The following is a 5,539-nucleotide window of genomic DNA, read 5'->3' as shown; positions in this document are numbered from 1 at the left end:
TCTTTTACATCTCTGATTGGATTTGTTCCTAAGCACTTTCTCTTTGAGGGAGGGACTGTTTTCCTGATTTCCTTTTCGAAGTTCCCTTTGTTAGAGAAATCCACCTCCTGTTTGTGTGTGGGTCCTGGACACTGGTTACATTGCTTGTACAGCGCTGAGATGTTCTACGGGGGGCGTATCCCATCACCAATCCGCTGCAGGCTCGGCTGCAGATGCGCCTTCCGTTTCCAGATCTCTTCCTCCTGGATGACGATGGCGATGGGGGTGGCTTGGTCCTGGGCGCCTCGATCCCCACCCCAGGGCTGCTGGACCAAGGAAGATTCAGGAGTTGGGGAGCAAGTGGCGCATGCCCGGCAAGCTGGAGGCCAAAGCTGCGAGGCTGGCCGCCTGCCTGGCCGACGGAGCTGGAGTAGGGTTCAGGATGTAGCGTGGTGTCATGGATGGCCAGGCCGGGGTCCCCAGTCCGCAGGGCTGAGCCCTGATGTACTTGGGCGTGGGCTTCCGGTGACTCGGACGGCGGAGGCCGCAGCGGCGGGGTCACCACGTGGTCCGTGATACTCGATGCGCTCTCGCAGCGGCGCGATAGCGGTGACCTGGCTGTGTGCGCTCCAGGATGGAGTGCGAGAGCCCGGGGCTGCTGCCGGCCGGCCGTCTGCAATGCCAGGGGTTTGCAGGGGAGGCCGCTGAGAGAGGACGCAGGCAGCCACGGTTCAACTCCCCTCCCCTCCTACTTTCCTCCCCCCCCTCCCCCACTACCGCTACCACTACCACTACCAATACATCCCACCCCTCTTCTCTCTCAGTTTCTAACCCATCTGAGCTAGAAGTTCCAGCCTGGCCTGAAAAACTAGAACGATTGGTGTTAAGTTGTTGCTCTGTCCCCGCCCCCTGCCCCCAGGGGAAAAAGAAAGTAGCTATGTCTCCAGGCAGGTGTGATTGTAAACGGGTGGGAGTTGTTGAAGGTTTGAAGGGAAGTGAATCTGACTCGGTTTAGTCTGGAATACAAGACACAGTGATATGTTTTAAAACTGCCCCCATATTAAATCAGTGTGGGTGGATGTATTCATAAGATGGGAAAAAACTAGCGAATTTATGGCCACGTGAGTGATCATACTTTCTACTATAATAGCAATGGAATCATAGTCTTAATAAAAGGGGTTAAGTAAAGAAGACCTAAAGTCCTAAGCCATAGCAAGTTTATAACAATGAATTAAATTTTTAAAAAACATTTTATTAGGGGCTCATACAACTCTTATCACAATCCATACACACATCAATTGTGTAAAGCGCATTTGTACATCATTCTCAAAACATTTTCTCTCCACTTAAACCCCCAACATTAGGTCCTCATTTTTCCCCTCCCTCCCTGCTTCCCCCTCCCTCATGAGCCCTTGATAGTTTATAAATGGGTATTTTGTCATATCTTGCCCTGTACGACGTCTCCCTTCACCCACTTTTCGGTTGTCTGTCCCCCAGGGAGGAGGTCACATATAGTTCCTTGTAAACAATGAATTAAATTTAAATGTTCATCATCATATCAAGTCTATTTGGCCAGTGGAAATGACATTGACAAAAGATTGTAAATAGATCAACAATTTTTCTACTATCCAACCGAGAAACAAAATGACAGAAGACTGAGTAAAAAGTTAGATTCTGACACTTTTAAAATTTAATTTTGTAAAATGTTAGAATAGTTTCATTGACGTGTCTTACACATTCCAATATATCCATGCACATAGATTTCTGTTGTGCAATCCTATCGGGTGGGGTTATTCAACCATCCGTGCTATCCACTCCCCTTCTCCTCCTTCCCCACATCCTCCCCCCAAACCCACAGGGAACCACCACTCCTGTCACTGTCCCTGATCTTCATGTCCCGATCGATCCTACACATACGATCCTACACATACAAATATACACAAATCTAACGTGATCGATCCTGAAATTTTTTTTTTTTTAAATATGGAACGCTTCACGAATTTGCGTGTCATCCTTGCGCAGGGGCCATGCTAATCTTCTCTGTATCGTTCCAATTTTAGTATATGTGCCGCCGAAGCAAGCACTGATCCTGAAATTTAAGAATAAGATTAGTCATTGCGTTTTGAGATAGTTCTTTTTATCTAATGCTCCTTTTGACTTTTAATTAACTTTATTTTGCTCAGCATTATTGCTGAATTTCACAATCAAGTCTTTAAAAATATATATAGATATTATGTATATATAATTATAAGTTAACCATGATGCCATATCAAATTTTGTTACCTACAGATAAGATTTTGCTTTTCTGACCTGCTAAGACATTTGAGCAAAAAATTCTCCAAAGAAAAGTGGGAGGTGGGGTAAGGGGCCTAATATCCTGAGCTTGGAGCCCACTTGTCTAAGTCAAGATGTCTAGGGTTCTGGAAGATGACAGGATTCATGAATGATAACTGATCCAAATGTCGTCAAAAACGGAAATTAACTACTATAATGATTAAATATTTCTCTAAGCTCTTTATGTGGAAATATTGTGGGCATTTTACGATATTCTCTGAGATGTCAGGATGGCCGAGTGGTCTAAGGCGCCAGACTCAAGAATATTCTCTGCATTTGAATAACTAATTTTCTCATGTCTCTCAAATTGTTTAATTTGGGAGTTTAAAAATATGACTTTCAAATTGGAAGTGTCTATTAGCAAATTTAACAAATTGATAAAAACTGTGACTAGAAAAGCAAATTGAATTTGGTTTCAAATGTGTTCAAACTATGGGTTGCAATGTAGAATAACAACAAGATTTCCCACAAAGTCTGAAAAGGGGCAGTTTTGTGTCTTAATAGGTTAATGTTCCAATCTCTATATTCAGTGTCCGTGTTCATATAAACCTGGGGTTTTGTGTTCACAGGATCTAGCCACTACTAATGTAATTTAGATGTGGACAAACACCTCAAGGTACTTAGTGTTCTTAGTCTTAAATGTTACTGTCAAGCATTTGGCCTAATATTGTTGTTAATATTTCTATTCTACCTCTCGCTCTTGTGTAAGCTGGGATAACCCACATAAACTGTTTGCCCTTAGAGGTTATTGGTAAACTGGGTTTTGAAAAACAACAGCAACAATAAATTGATGTCATTTTGAATTTGAACAATGATCCAGAAGCTAGTACATCATTTTGCTCTGAGTATTGTGCTCAATAAACAAATTCGGACTGCTTAAGGGATTAGACCACAAAAAAGAAAATCAGACTAGACATTTGGATTTAAGGAAGTCAATAAGGATTTAACTTGGTCCTAAAGCAATGTGATGCTGTGTCTATCCAGTGCTAATAATCCATTTCTTGCTCCTTTAGTTGTACATTTAAAAGCCAGTTCTTTGGGGGAGACGTCATCTCAATTGAGGTCAGTTTGAGAGGGAGTGAGAGAGGACCAAATCACTCCCACAAGATAGCACTGCCCCACTGGGACCTTAATTTAAGAGATACCCCTACCATGGTGCTTAGTGAATTTCAACGGAAATTCATCAGCAGGGAAGGGGAAGATGGATGTATCTCGCTTGAGAAGGTGATTTCACTGCTACTGTGAGCAAACTAAATGAGGGGAACCTGTCCATGGAGAAACCACTTATCGATCCTCAACGAGAGAACCTGCTCTGTGTTATGCTTCAAATCATGCATTTGGGGCCAAATTTTTTAAAAATCATTTTGTTGGGGGTTCATGCAATTCTTATCACAATCCATACATACACCCATTGTCTCAAGCACATTTGTACATATGTTGCCATCATTGTTTTCATAGCATTTTCTTTCTATTTGAGCCCCTTCTACTTGAGTATCAACTCCTCATTTCCCCTCTCCCTCCTTCCCTCATGAACCCTTGATAATTTATAAATTATTATTATGTTTTCATGTCTTGCACTCTCTGATGTCTCCCTTTACCCCCTTGTCTGTTGCCCATTTCCCTGGGAGGGGGTTATAGAAGGTCATTGTGATCAGTTCCCTCTTTCTCCCCCCACCTTTCCCTTACCCTCCTGGTATGGCTATTCTCAATATTGTTCCCAAGGAGTTTATCTGTCCTGTATTCCCTGTGTTTCCAGTTTTTATCTGTACCCATGTACATACTCTGGTCCAGTAACGTAGGATTAGGGTCATGATCATGGCGGGGAGGAAACATTAAAGAACCAGAGGAAAGCTGTATGTTTCATTGGTGTTATACTGCACCCTGACTGGGTCAAATTTCTTTTCTGCTTTTGGTGATCCATGCCTCAAGCTACATAAACTACCTGGATTTTAGATTTTGTCTTTATGACCTTTCTTCAGAGGTCACATCAGAAAAACTTGATTTGGTTACCTTATGCCAGAGGGAGATGATTGACAATGTTCTCGAACTTAAAACAACAATGTTGTCTCTAACCTGAACCAGAGACATATATAAGCCATAGATATATGAATGGATTTTGGACTTTCATTTAATTCTAGCCCCAATTGAAGAACAATTAGTTCTTATGAACTCATTGATGCTGACCCTCATGAAGAGATCACTGAAAGTATGGGTGTTATAAAAAAGTGTGGTGAAGAAACTATATGGTGCCCAGCTATCAGGAAAAATAGCATCTGGGGCCTAAAAGGCTGATTTTCAAACAAGCAGCCATCTAAATGGCTGTCAACATGGAAGAAGCACATCAGCCTGTGTGAGCCCAGGATTATAAATAATACAATCCAAACCCAAAGGAGGGAACCATATCAGAGGTTACATTGTAAACACCTGGTTTGCAGAAGGCTATGGATGACAGGGGAAACTCAAAATCCATCTGCAGGGTCCACACAGAGATACCCTCTGGCCCTAGCAGATGGATGTGACTAGCCTTGTTATCAGACAGAGAGCATTGTAAAGTCAGTTATGGCAGATATAGTTAGGTTAAAATGTAATATCATTCATATCCCTGTGACCCATTTTAAAGTTGTTTCCGTTTGCTTTAGAAAAGGTGAGGGAGAAATGCAGTGGATTAAGTTTCCGGGTAATCCCCATGACCATGGACTAGGGATATGCATAGCCTTGCTAGCATGCAGAGTGCAATGGAAAGTGGATTGTTGCAGATGTAGTTAGGTTAAAATTTAACACCTTATCATTTGATCTCCCTTTTGATCCATTTTAAATTTGTTCTAGCTTTTCAATACTTTCTACTTCCTTTTCAACTGAGGGTTTCCTCTGTTCTACTGTGGCATTGTTGTTGTTTTCTTTTACGTGTATGTTTTCCTGTGTATGAAATCCAGGCTGGGTAAATCTATAGCGATGGTAAGTGGATCGGTGGCTTCTTGAGAAGACGGTAGAGGGTGTTGAGTAGATAACAATGAGTGCAAGATCGAATAAAATGTTCTACAATTGATTGTGGGAATGCGTGTACAACTCTTCTTGATATGATTGAACTATTGAATCGTATGTTCTGTGGATTTTGTGCCAATAGTTTCTTTTAAAGAAAGAAAGATGGGGGAAGGAATGGCGAGCTGATATTAGGGGCTCAAGTGGGAAGAGCATTCTTTGAAAATGATGAGGGCAGTATGTGTGC

The 5,539-nt window shown here is 42.2% G+C and overlaps 1 non-coding gene across 1 annotated transcript; it reads right to left on the bottom strand.

The window, feature by feature from the left end:
• Positions 1–1,956: 1,956 nt before the first annotated feature.
• On the bottom strand, positions 1,957–2,063 carry LOC115868155. Its single transcript, XR_004045442.1, has one exon. It is a non-coding gene; the product is annotated as a U6 spliceosomal RNA (small nuclear RNA).
• Between the last annotated feature and the right edge of the window lie 3,476 nt (positions 2,064–5,539).

Source organism: Echinops telfairi, unplaced genomic scaffold, assembly GCF_000313985.2.
Source record: "Echinops telfairi isolate 266 unplaced genomic scaffold, ASM31398v2 ScPeMD7_7;HRSCAF=31, whole genome shotgun sequence".
Taxonomy (NCBI): domain Eukaryota; kingdom Metazoa; phylum Chordata; class Mammalia; order Afrosoricida; family Tenrecidae; genus Echinops; species Echinops telfairi.
Note: the sequence above shows the minus strand (reverse complement) of the source record. Positions and strands in the feature narration are given on the sequence as shown.